General features: G+C 35.7%; 1 long non-coding RNA gene across 1 annotated transcript; it reads left to right on the forward strand.

Moving 5' to 3' along the window:
- The first annotated feature begins 1,736 nt into the window (after positions 1–1,736).
- Positions 1,737–9,455, forward strand: LOC134218059 (uncharacterized). The gene is made up of 3 exons (XR_009981237.1): positions 1,737–2,136; positions 4,961–5,168; positions 9,097–9,455. It is a non-coding gene; the product is annotated as an uncharacterized LOC134218059 (long non-coding RNA).
- Positions 9,456–14,206: the final 4,751 nt, after the last annotated feature.

The raw sequence follows: 14,206 nt of genomic DNA on the forward strand, positions 1-14,206 counted from the left end.
TACGATTTTTCTGGAGAAATTTGAGAGATTATTTCGGTAAAGTATTGCAAAAAAAAACGAAAAAATCTTAAAAAATCAAACAAGTGAACTTCGCACAAAGCTGCTGTATGAATTGTTTTCAAAAAAATAAAAATTAAATAAAAAATTCTACGTAGACTTTCAGTATACCCCCCGTCCCCCTTCGTAGACTAACGTAGACTTTTCCGAAACCCCTCTCCCCCCTCAAGAGTCTACGTGGTTTATGGACAGCCCCCTTCCGCAAAGAGAGAAAAAAACCGCACAGCACGAAGCACGATGCACGTAATTAATTGCCAATGAACTAAACCACGATGACGTCACGCGTCGATTTTCAGTAAGAAGAAAACGGCCCGCAGCGGATGTCATTTTTTCGAGCGAAAAGAAGAAGAAAGAAGACGCTCGTGGTTAAGTCCATAATGCTACGTTTTGACAAGGCAAGTGAATTGAACAACTCAGTTGAATTCAATTGACTTGCCAAAAGTTGAACATGTTCAACTTTCTTTTCGTTCAAGTGAATTGAATTAAGGTGTTTACACGTTCAGTTCGCGTTCGATTCAAGCGATTTGCTCAATTCACTTGCCTTGTCTAAACGTAGCATAAGCGTCTATACTCGGCCGCGGCAGAACTCGGACTACACGGTTACTGGCTAAAACCCATTAATGGGTACTATGGCACCCATTTTCGCCAAAACCGCCACTACTCATTTAATGAGTAAAACCGGTTTACCCATTAATGGGTAAGTCATGTTTCTGTCAAAAGATGCGTATTATTTTACCCATCAAATCGAAGCGATTTTCCGGCAAAATGGGTAAATAAATACCCATTTTTATCAAAATAATTTTGGTTTGCTTTAATACCGATTTTTATGCAGATATTTTGGAACATGAAAAATCAATTAGACTATACATTTTTTTATTGGAAAACATAACTATTATAAACATTGAACATAATGAAAATTATTGCTCCGTATACGAATACAAGTACGAATAATCCATCATGTCCGCTTCCTGAATGGCAATATGGTTCGTCTCAGGATGAATGCTTCCAATGGTGGCCCGCGGCCCGCATTTCAGGTGGTCCTTGAGTTTATCCATACCTGGTCCTTCTTCGTATTAATTAGTCGTGGAATAACCTGTAGTTTAACGAAATTCTAATGAAACTAAAGCATTGCAGAAGATTTATTTTAAAAACTTACCGTTTCTTGTAATCGTCAGGCAGAAATGCAAAATGGTAGCCTCTATTTTCCTCTGAAATTTCACAAGCGAAGAACTAGAAATAAAATCCTAGCAAATAAAAATTAAGCGGTAATGGTAGATATTATTGAGAAAATCGTAATCGTTTACTTACATTTTACGTGAGTTAGTTGATTTCAATTCCCTTTCTATCAATAAACGGGTAACAGTTCGAAAATGTTCACAACTATTTTTTCACCCATTAATGGGTAAAAAAATATACTTTTTTTTTCTCCAAATAAAATTTGAACATGGGTACTTTTTCACCCATTTGACAGTTTTTAAAATTACCCCTTTTTTGACAGATCAATGGACGATCAAAAAATGTATACTTTTTTACACATTAATGGGTTTTAGCCAGTAACCGTGTAGGGTATATGGATTAGATTTTAATTGGATTGGAATTAATTACGATTTGGATAAAGATAGTACTGGAACATTAAATTGAACATTTTAGTTGTGTTACATCAGTTTATTGTGTAGTTGAATTGACTACTTTCAGTGTATTTACTTTATATTGATCATAATCAGTTCAAAGTGTAATGAACTGTCAATCCACTTATGTAACGTAATGAAACGATTCTGAAGGACATAAAACCAATAAACAAACGAAGAGCAGGTCTCTTTCGCTTAATAACTCTCAACCAAACTAGTCGTTTAAAAGTGTACCGAAATACCCCTATAATACCATACATTACAGCTGGCGACGAAGGATAAATTTTAATTCAAGTGTTTAGTTTTTGGTAACTATCCGTCGGGATTCCGTCCAACATTAGTTAGCTGGTGCTCCGGTAGTGCAGTAAAAAAAACTTAGCAGACGAAGAAAGGTTGAATTGTTTGAAACAAAGGTTTCCGGACTGCGCATTGACCATACTTTTCCGGCAACGTGAGTATCCAAGGAAGTGGCCATTGTTGGCTTTTTGGATATAGAGAAACCCAACAAACAACGACAAGCTACAAATAAGCAACTAGGTTGAATTATTGTTTATTTGTGATCTTTGTAGCTGAATAAAATGGATGCTGAATAATTCGCAAGACAGATTTCATTTCAGCATTTAATCTAACTAATATTCGACATGGCCTATTTATTTGTTTACTACCTTTATTTGAAGTCGAACTTACGTTTTCGTTTTATCACATTTCAGCACATTGGGGAAGTTTAACAATGTACTGAACTAATGATTTTTAAAGTTCTCTGTTCGACTATGATGTGATGCTCAGAAAGGGTGGTCGAATTGAGTTTGAATAGTACACGCTCGTCTGGCTCAACTCAAATTTGGGTCAGTTTAACTCAAAATCGGAAAAACTGGCTCAAGACAAAATTGAGTTCATGGCCTTGAACTCAATTTTGAGTTATGGTGTCAGTTATTTAATTTTGAGTTATATCTACTCAATTTCATAAAATCGAATATTTATGAAATTGAGTTTGTCGAACTAAAAGAAGCTCATTATTTTCATTTTTTTTTTCAAAACAAAGTATTTTCTGAAGAAGTACCTGTCGAAAATCAAAAGATATTTTAGTAGAATTTTTAAATTACATCTAGCTCTCGGGGGGATATTTTAGGTTTCAATTCTGCATCGTTTTGCGCCGAGCTTCTGTAAAATCTTCACCGGTCTTGTCCGAGATCCTCCAGTAACACTGGATTAAGTCGTCCAGTCATTAACTTTCTTCAAAATTCACCAATTCGCTAACCGGAAAGTTCCGAACTAACTCTACAAATTCGAATCAAAAATAGTAATTATTTAACTTCATTCATGAATATGAAACTGTTCAGAAACTTACCCTATAAGCAGAAATCACCGCTTCTTGCCATCTTTGCCATAAGATCACGCCTTGTCTTGACTATTAGCGTTGCGAGCAAAGACAGGATTGCCGATACGGAGCTGGTGAGTTTGATTTCCGATATCTGGCCTATGGGCCTGTAGGATGGGATGGGAAACATTCTCGGGTTGAGTGTATCTATTGTCCTTGCCACACAACATGTATCTTATGCAATTGGCAAGCATACAAATTATTCCAATAATTTACTGTGGAAATGGTAATAGAACACAAGTTGAAATGCAGGCCAAGTTCCAGTTGGAATGTAGAGCCATTGAAGAAGAAGCCTATATGAGTAATTGCAGAAAGTGGTAACGGAAAATGTGAAAAACATACAAGTTGCTGACAAATGTTGGTTAAACTTACCGAGAAACTTATTTGTTTTTAATTACTATATTTTTTCACTAATGATTTTAAAACGTTTAGATCCAAACCTCAGGACTTCGCCATTTTTTAACATTTTCTCGGTGAACTCAGTTTCATATTTTAGCCTTTTTATATTATTTTGAGTGACATTTACTCAAATTCATAAATCTCAGTTACTCAGCGTTTGACGTCTCAAAAGAAGTTATGAATTTGAGTTAAATCGACCCAAAATTGAGTTCAGCCGGACGAGCGTGTAAGTTAATAAGCAGGCATTAGACATCCTTCTTAACCTTTGTCCTTCTTAACCATTGGATTTCAAATTTATCTGATCTATCGCACAGTGGGAAAAAAACATGCTTTTTCAGTTTGAGAGAAAATCTGGGTTCTAGATCTGGGAAATTTGATTTATAGAAAAATAATGATTTATTTTCAAGACATGCTTTTTATTTTCGTGATTTATTAAACTGTCGGAGATTATAACGAACAAAACTGCTGGAGCAATAAAAAAAATTATGCATTCATGCGGAACTAAATTTACTAAAAGCCGGACATAACGCCGTTGAATAACATCGGAAAATTATTGAATCTTTGATGTGTGTAATCCCAATATTATCGCATGGATGTTGATCTTTATTGCGGCGAAATAATTGAAATTATCTTAGCATTTGACAATCATATCGCAACCGATTATCAAAAGATTCTGAGGAAGGCCGAATATACATTGATTTTATTTTCATAAATTCATAAATAGCATTGGGGACGGATTTTATTTTATCGTTTATCGACATTATTTTTACGTATTTTTCCTAGTGTGCGATGGTTATGACTGGTTGAACAATGGTTGAAATAAAAAATTGTACAGTTATTAACAAACTGTAGTTTGACAGATCGACTTATTGAATAAGAGTCCAATTATGATTCATATTCAGCAATAAGATTATTTATGTTATGCAGTGAGTGAGCCATATCTTACAAATCAAGGATAGCGCGGATGACAACGTTACCGGCGGATGATCAAATGACAGCAATTCGAGACCCGATTTAGGAAAATTTTAAAATGATTATATGAAAATAGCAATTGCTTCAAAATACGTTCATTGAAGATCTTACTGATGTTACCTTCTATGCGTTATTATTTTCGAAGAATTCACATGTAGCTGAATTGAAGCTTAGTAAAATGCTTATTAAAGGTTTAACGAATCAGTTAATAAAGTTGTTTTTCAAAATGATATGATGTAGTTGTATAAGTTCGCCAAAATTGTGTGAACAAAGCTTGAACAGAAGTTGTGATAAGAAATAGTACAGACATAATTCAACACAGCGCTGAATTAAATCATCACACTGATGTTAGTTCAACTAGTGAATGTTTGTTGGGAAAAGAATAGGCTATTGTGTTTCAACAGCTTTGTTTTTTTGTTCCGTGTGAATAATAAGCGGAAAGTGAATAGAAGACTATAACAAAACCAAATAGTTACACTTTATGAACAATAACATTATTAACGTGTTTTTTTTTTCAATCGTATAGGGTTGAAAGGAAGTTGCTAATTGGCATCAGTGAAAGTGAACATCCTGTGACGAGTTTTAAACGAATTTCTGTTCGGATTCTTGTTCGAAACTGGTGACAAATCTGTTCGGATTTCTGTTCGGATACGTTCAGCGATTTTTCCGCTCCGCTGGTTGAGCGGCTAGCAAACCGCTTACTGGCTGGCATACGTAAAGGTCTGGATAATTTGGTAAGCTACCCATTTTTTGTCTCTTCCTTTTATTATATCCGGGTGCCAATTATTTTCCAAAATGGCTCAGGCTACATTACATATGGAACCATATAGAAAAGGAACATCATTCTCCGAATGGATTGAAAGATTAGGATCCGTGTTTCGGTTGAACAAGATTGAGGAGGTAGATAGAAAAGATTATTTTGCTACCTTATGTGGTCCTGCGGTGTATAGTGAAGTTAAATTATTGTTTCCTAATACTGATTACTGCGATATCCAATATGACGAAATGGTAGCCAAATTGAAAAGCCGATTTGATAAAACCGAATCGGACATGATCCAGCGGTTCAAATTTAATCACCGGGTGCAACAGCACGATGAAACAGTAGAGGACTTCGTTCTTTCGGTGAAGCTTCAAGCCGAATTTTGTTCTTTTGAGAATTTCAAGGGGAAAGCTATTTTGGATAGAATTATTGCTGGGGTCAAAGACAAAGCCTTGCAGCAGCGGCTTCTTAGTGAAGAAAATTTAACCCTTCCAAATGCTGAAAAAATTGTTATTACGTGGAGATGGCTAGCTCCAACGCGAGGCATATGAAAACGAATGATCAAGATCAAATTGCAGCAGTTAGGCAAAGTAGACAGAAAGGTATCTCTTTTAAGAAAATGGAGGATGTTCGGGAATTGGCTAGATCACTCAATAGAAACGAAAAGGGATCGGTAAAAGACAGACTTGGTTATCGACCATACGGTAGGCCAAGGTCGACCGATTGGAAAAGGGACAATAGCAGAAACCGACTAGGATATGAGGATCGCGTTTGTGATTTTTGTGGACTGAAAGGTCATTTAAAGCGTAAGTGTTTTAAATTAAAAAATCTTAAAAGAGACACCGTAAAATTCATGGATACTTGGCAAGCGGAACATGGCGGTAGTGCAGCTGCAGATGAGGAACATATCAGTGGCCTATTCAACCGATTAAGAACCGACAAATCAGACAGTGAAGACGAGGATTTTGACGCAGGTGATTTAGAGTGCATGATGGTTTCGTCTATCAACAAGATAAATAATCCATGTTTAGTAAATGCTATAGTTGAAGGCAAAAAGTTAATTATGGAAGTGGATTGTGGTTCATCGGTATCCGTAATTGGTAAAAATCAATATTTTCGTATGTTTGACAAAGCTTTAAAAAAAAGCAGTAAGCAATTAATTGTTGTAAGTGGAAACAGACTTAATATTAGGGGAGAAGCAAATGTTTCGGTGAAAATTAAGGAAAAAAAGGCATACTTGCAACTATTAGTAATTGACTGTGATAATGAATTTATTCCCCTGCTTGGTCGGACTTGGTTGGACGTATTCTTCTCAAATTGGAGGGATTTCTTTACTGGTTCTTTAATGGTGAATGGTTTGACTGAACATAATTTTGATAAAACAGTGAAAGACTTGAAACATAAATTTTCAAATGTTTTTAGAAAGGATTTTTCATTACCAATCAAACATTTTGAAGCGGATTTAGTCTTAAAATAGGAATCACCTATTTTCAAAAAGGCATACGACGTGCCATATCGTTTACGTGACCAGGTTGTGAATTATTTGGGACGCTTAGAGAAAGAGGGTGTAATAACTTCGGTAAAAACCAGTGAATGGGCTTCTCCTGTGGTAGTTGTAGTAAAAAAAAATAACGACATCAGACTAGTGATTGATTGCAAAGTTTCTATCAACAAGATAATCATACCAAATACTTACCCTTTACCAACAGCACAAGATTTATTTTCTGGTTTAGCAGGTTGTAAAATGTTCTGCTCTTTAGATTTGGAAGGTGCATACACCCAGTTATCTTTATCGGAAAAGTCTAGAAAATTCACGGTTATAAATACAATTAAAGGATTGTTTGTCTATAATAGGTTACCCCAAGGCGCTTCTTCTAGCGCCGCAATCTTTCAGCAGGTGATGGACCAAGTACTGAAGGGTTTAGAATATGTCTACTGTTATTTGGATGACGTTTTAATTGCAGGTTTCGACTTTGATGATTGTAATAAGAAATTGGTTTTGGTGCTAGAAAGGTTAAATGACTATAACATTAAGGTAAATATAGATAAATGCAAGTTTTTTGTTTCACAGTTAGACTACCTTGGTCATGTTCTAACTGAAAATGGTCTGTTGCCTTGCGCAGATAAGGTTGCTACCATAAAAATAGCTAAAATTCCTCAGAATGTAACAGAACTTAAATCTTTCATTGGTTTAATTAATTATTACAACAAATTTATACCACATTTATCTTCCAAATTATATCATTTATATAATTTATTAAAGAAAAACGTGAAATTTTTATGGGATGAAAACTGTGATAAAGCATTTGAGCTGGCAAAAACATCTTTATTAGAAACCAACTTTTTAGAATATTTTGATCCAAAAAAACCTATTTCAATAATTACGGATGCTTCTAGTTACGGATTGGGAGGGGTGATGGCCCACATTGTAGATAGTGTTGAAAAGCCTATATGTTTCACATCGTTTTCCCTGAATGCCGCACAGAAATCGTACCCAATTCTACACTTGGAAGCATTAGCTTTAGTCTGCACCGTAAAAAAATTTCATAAATATCTATATGGACAAACATTCAAAGTTTTTACGGATCATAAACCATTATTGGGTATTTTTGGTAAATCAGGTAGAAACTCTATTATGGTTACTCGATTACAACGCTTTATTATGGAGCTATCTATTTATGATTTTGAAATATTTTACAGGCCGTCACATAAAATGGGCAATGCAGACTTTTGTTCGCGGTTTCCTTTAAAACAGACAATTCCAGATGAATATGGTTTGGAATATGTCAGAAGTATAAACTTTTCGGGGGAAATGCCACTTGATTATTGCAAAATTGCAAAAGAAACAAAAAAAGATGATTTTCTACAAAATGTTATTTTATTCATGAACAAAGGATGGCCAAATAATGTAGACAAAAAATTTATGAATGTATTTTCCAACCAAAAGGACCTGGAGATGGTAGAGGGTTGCATGCTATATCAGGACCGAGTGGTGATTCCACTACAGCCACAAAAACATATTTTGAGACTGCTCCATGCTAATCATAATGGTATGGTAAAAATGAAGCAGTTGGCTAGAAGAGCAGTGTATTGGTTCGGTATTAATGAGGCAATAGAAAAATTCGTAAAGTGTTGTGAGGCATGTAACCAAATGGCAGTTGTACCTAAACAGAAAATAGAGTCTAAATGGACACCAAGCACTAAGCCTTTCAGTAGAATACATATGGATTTCTTTCATTTTTCTGGTCATACCTTTTTGTTGATTGTAGACAGTTTCTCCAAATGGTTAGAAATTGAATGGATGAAAAGAGGTACTGATTGTTCTAAGGTATTAACCAAATTGGTAGAGTTTTTTGCTCGTTTTGGTTTACCTGACTGTTTAGTCTCCGACGGAGGTCCACCTTTCAATTCTCAGGCATTTGTAGGATTTTTAGAGAAGCAAGGAATAAATGTATTGAAGAGTCCTCCATATAATCCTGCCAGTAACGGTCAGGCAGAGAGATTGGTTAGGACTACCAAGGAGGTATTAAAAAAGTTTCTCATTGATCCTGAAATAATGGAATTTAATATGGAGGACCAAATCAATCTTTTTTTATTCAACTATCGTAATACATGCTTACCAAATGAAGAAGAATTCCCATCAGAAAAAATCTTTACTTATAAACCAAAAACCATAATGGAGCTGATAAATCCAAAAAAAAATAACAAAATACAAATTGTCTACACAAGCTGACCACAAACATGATGTTATTCTGTCTTTCAAAAAGAAAGCAGACATCGTTGATCCTTTGGACAAGCTGATTAGTGGTGACACAGTGTGGTACAAAAATCATAATCCACATAATCCTGTAAGATGGTTAAAAGCTATTTTTCTAAGACGTGTTTCTCGTCATATTTTACAGGTAGCAATTGGAAGCGTGCAAACCACTGCTCATCGAACCCAAATTCGTCCGGCTAATGATCCGGAACCCTTTAACAGGCCAAACATCTCGCTTCCTACTACCAACTCACAGAACATGGCCCGATCAATTGACCCGCCGGTTACTACCGGTTGCGAACACCCATTGGATTTCACAGAAGAACTAAACGGTCGTGGCACCAAACGTAAACGAGAAGATACTCGGCCGGATATCGAACCTCGGCGATTTAAACGAGTTAGACAAGCTAAGTCAGATCCGAATTATGTTTACTATGATTAGAATTAAGGTGCTCTGAATTAATACCTTTGAAAAATGAATATCAATGTGTTCAAAGTTGAATTATATAAATTCTTCCGAAGGGGGAAGATGTTACATCAGTTTATTGTGAAGTTGAATTGACTACTTTCAGTGTATTTACTTTATATTGATCATAATCAGTTCAAAGTGTAATGAACTGTCAATCCACTTATGTAACGTAATGAAACGATTCTGAAGGACATAAAACTAATAAACAAACGAAGAGCAGGTCTCTTTCGCTTAATAACTCTCAACCAAACTAGTCGTTTAAGGTGAAGGTGGGTTGAGTACCAAAACAAAGCTTTAAAAGTATTGGTACAATAAAAACTGTCATATACTGTAGTAGTATTGGTGTCGTATTTATAAAATAACAAAGAATATTAGTAGGGTGGTTCAAAAAACGACCAAGCTCCATTATGCTCACTTGATTCCGTCCCATGCTCCGAGTGTCCTAAAAAAACCGATTTGAACAAAAACTGGTTGAGCGTAAGCCGGTTCAAGTTTGTATGAAAACTAGTATGGGAAACTAAACCTTTTATTACACTGGCTACGGCGCCTCCCCTCCAAACGCTGGCGAAAAGAGAACCCACATAGCTGAAAGCAACATTCCTGAGACTTCACTGAACGAAAACCGCACCGCAGGAAAGATCCATTGATTACGTAACGCAAATATAGCATTTTATACCCCACTCACCCTTATGTCACACTTTTTGAATGAAGCATCTGCCCCTGGTGCGATAGTGTAGACTAGACTAGACTAGAAGTATCTGCCCCTGGTGCGATAGATATCACCATCAAATTTTGGGTATTTTGTTGAATTGCACGTTTCACTGATGCCTACTGAGAAGCCTAATTATCATGCGAAAGATTCGCAATCTCGATTAAAATCGACTTATAACTATTGGAACGACCATTCAATATGGATTGTCTATGGAGTTGAAGCTCTTGAATATTTCATCCCGTCATACGGTCTCCCCCCCTCGCTAGCGCCCAATGACGGAGTGCCAAAATCAGAATAATGTTAAATTCAACCTCGCCATATCAACTGTCATACAAACCTGAAACGACTTGTGCACAGTAAGCCTCTATCAAAACCAGCTCAAACCATTGGATGACACCCGGATTATGAATCATAATCGACTGAGCGTGGCGTAGCAACATTATTTTTTGAACCACCCTACTTATTAGTTTGCTGCTGCCGCTGCCGGTGTTTACATTCGCTCCGCGATCAGTTTTTAATCGTTTTTTTTCGGGCAAAAATAGCAGTTTACATTAAGTTTTCGGTTTAAACAAGTGACTGATTTCGAAAAGTGATGTTTAATTTGCATTCCATCAACATTTCGGGCTGCTCATGTGCGGAGAAGTGAGTAAAAACTTGATTTTTTCTGTGCCATTTGAGAAGAAGTGAAGTGCAGTGAATAACCCACCAAATCGCGAACGGCTATTAAACTGGCACGAAACTGCTGATTTATGATAATATTCGAGCCGAAATACATGAGACTCTTTGTATAAACATGTACATTATCTCGGGAATGAATAAATATGCTGTGAACAGGTTAGTAATTTCAATATAAGACTTTTGTTCGATGCTGTTCGATGCATCCGAATGTTGGTGGGAGAGGAGTGCGGGAGGTGTGGGGTTGACCCGTGGAAGGTCTGGTGCCATATTGGCTGCCATCGTGGTACTCTTCCAACTATGTCCTTAAGGGTCTGTCTCATTTGGAGAATTAAACTTAAAAGTGACAGTTTGAGAATTAAAAAATCACCCCGTTATAAGAATGGCTGGTGCTACCCGGCAATTCCAATAGGACATCGATGGAAAATGATTCGATATCTGTCAAAAGTAATCTTGCTCTGCGAGCAGGGTTATTTGATAATTATTGAAATGTCATTTTTAAGTTTAATTTCAGTTTGATTATCCAATTGAGACAGACCCTAAAAGTGTACCGAAATACCCCTATAATACCATACATTACAAGTAGAAATTTGTTTACCCCCGTAACGCTGGGTAGACACCTTTGCGTGGTTTGTTCCCGAGCAGGAGAAATTGGCTCAATAATACTTAATTCTGTTATTGATAGCATACTCTGTTATGAACTAGCCCTGCATAAGAGATAAAATACCAAAGGAATAATACCAAAAACTAATATGTACAATACTTAAGCCATAACAAACTCAGTTATTAAATTGAATTTCAATACCAAATGCATAAACAATTATTATTCGTTTGGTATTGAAATACCTAAGCATGGTATGCCTCAACACTCAAAATAATCCACACGTTGATGGTACGTGGAAAATCACGTAGATTGCTAGAAATGAACTTTTTGACAGTTTCATCTGACGAAGGTAGCTATTATTGAACATCAGATAGCAACTAAACAAACATCCCGTCGCTATCACTCTGATTGCTTCATCACTTCTACGGGAAAATCACGTACACGTCTGAAGTTCATTTTGCCAGCATATGTCATCATTCACTCTAAATACTGAGGCGGAAAGAATTGTTGCTCTCTAATTTTGGAATTTATAATATTGTCATACATTATCATTTGATTGCTAAAAACTTACTATAGTAATTGATATAGCTAGTCTGATGTTTAAAAACATGTTAAGCGGGAAAGAAAATTAATGCCTAATGCTTTTGTTGTTGCTGTAGTAATATGAAAAATATGAAAACTCCGGAAACCCGATATGGCGATGCAAAACAAAATTAGGACGCAAGTGAAAGAAGATTGTTTCAACTGTACTAAAATGGAATAAATGTAATATTTAATAAATTTGCTGGAACTTTATGAAATCGTATATATTTTTAAGAAAATAATTATCAGGCTGCAAACTACACCTTTTCTAAATCCGCTGTATCAACTATCCAGTGCACAAGGTTCTTGCAGAACCTACTGGTATATTGTGAAGAAATAACTTTATGTGCAAATATGCTTAACATAGCTCAGCCGCTTATGTTTTATTTTAGTTTATTTAATGTTGTATATTTTTCACTAGAAAAAAAATTTTGGTTGATAATAGCGAGAATAATAGTTAACGAAAAAACACGTATCTTTTGCTCAAAATATATATAAAATCAACTGAAACATCATTTGAAGCCTACCGCTTCATACCGTGGATGCCACTTAAAAATCACATAGCTATCACGCGACACTCTGGTATAGAGGGTGTTCATGAGTTCATGTTTTGTTTACTTGCGTTTCACGTAGCTGTTACGTGAAAAAGGTGATGGAAAAAAACCACATATGTTTTCACGTAATATTGACGTTTGGATTATTTTGAGTGAAGTATTCTGCATGTAAGTTTTTGGCATTTTACCTCTTATGCAAGGCAAAATCATACCAATTTCTGTTATCGAGGTCGTCGCTCCTGCTCGGGTTACGGTGTAAGATCTACCACGGTCACATTGTCAGCTACAGACAAAACCTGACCCAACGAATACCTTTCCCAATATCCAACTCCGTGGTACATATGAGGGTGTCGCTGAGTCGGGGGCCTCTCATTAAGTAAGTACTACATCAACATTTCCTTCCCTTCCCAAATTACGGTGAAGAAGGGCGTGGCCAGGAATAGTAATCCTCATGCTTTTGTTATTTTTATCCTAGATTGGAATCAAGGACCACACCCACCTCGATATCTGATAGCAATCTGAATAAGGATTTCAAAAGAAAAACATGAGTATCACTAGTGTCCAATCTACGAAATACTTTGGTAGAAATTTGTAATTTAGTGAAGCATTGAATTGAATTTAGATTGGATTCGGTTTACCATGGTTTCAGAGAAATTCACCACTGTTTCAGTTCATGTGACAACATTACGCATGGGCCACAGTTGATTTTTACTGCGCGCATGGTAAAATCAAACGGGTTTGTTATCTGCTGAAAATCGTTGGTGCATATTCTTAAATAACCCTCGGAATGGTAGTTTCGACTGCAATATTTTTTTGCGTGTAAGAAAAAAAAACAATTTAAATAGAAAGGATTTGCAAAACAATAAATAGCTTATTAATCTCTTCTGTTCCAAAAATGTTTCAAATTATGATGCACTTTAAATTTAAAACTCTCCTAATTCGTCCGAAATCTAACTTGGTAATAGTTAACTATAACTGGATATTGCTCACCACCTAACTGGACCTAACTGGCTAACTGGATGGCTCTTTCCACCATTCGGGCTCACAGGACGCCTCTCCCATTTTTAAACTCTCACATATTTTGTTGTTTAAAAAAAAAATGTAATCAACCATTATTAGTATCATCATTTGATGCGACCCCAGATTAAGTCCACTGAAATGTTTTCGAGTTATTTAGTTTTTTTTTTAATTTTGTGAAAACTATGTCTTTTTCTCTATGATGATTGATTTTTATTATTTAAAAAAATAAGCATAATCGTCAGGAGAAAAAAGATAAACAAACCGTTCCCAATCATCGAAGCAAAATTTTTTTATGTACAGGTTATCCGACTTGTCAATATCCCCAACTCAGCCATCTTGGATTTTTGTATGGAATTTATGCTCGTTTGTTTACATTTTGCACTGAAAATGTATGTTTCCCCCCGCGCTGGTTATTCCCATCTACACGTAAAAAAAAGTAATTATTTTATTTATTCAATTTGATTCATATTCCTCATAACGTATATAGGCATACATTTTATTAGTCGGCCAATAACCTTCATAATATATTTGTATGAAACTTATTTAGCGTGTTCATATTTTGTATTTCATATCGCAATGAAAAGTATAAGTTTCGCTTAATGGCAAAAAAGTATGAAGTTTAACTTATATGCTACGTTT

The sequence above is a fragment of the Armigeres subalbatus genome, chromosome 2 (assembly GCF_024139115.2).
Source record: "Armigeres subalbatus isolate Guangzhou_Male chromosome 2, GZ_Asu_2, whole genome shotgun sequence".
NCBI classification, from domain to species: Eukaryota; Metazoa; Arthropoda; class Insecta; order Diptera; family Culicidae; genus Armigeres; species Armigeres subalbatus.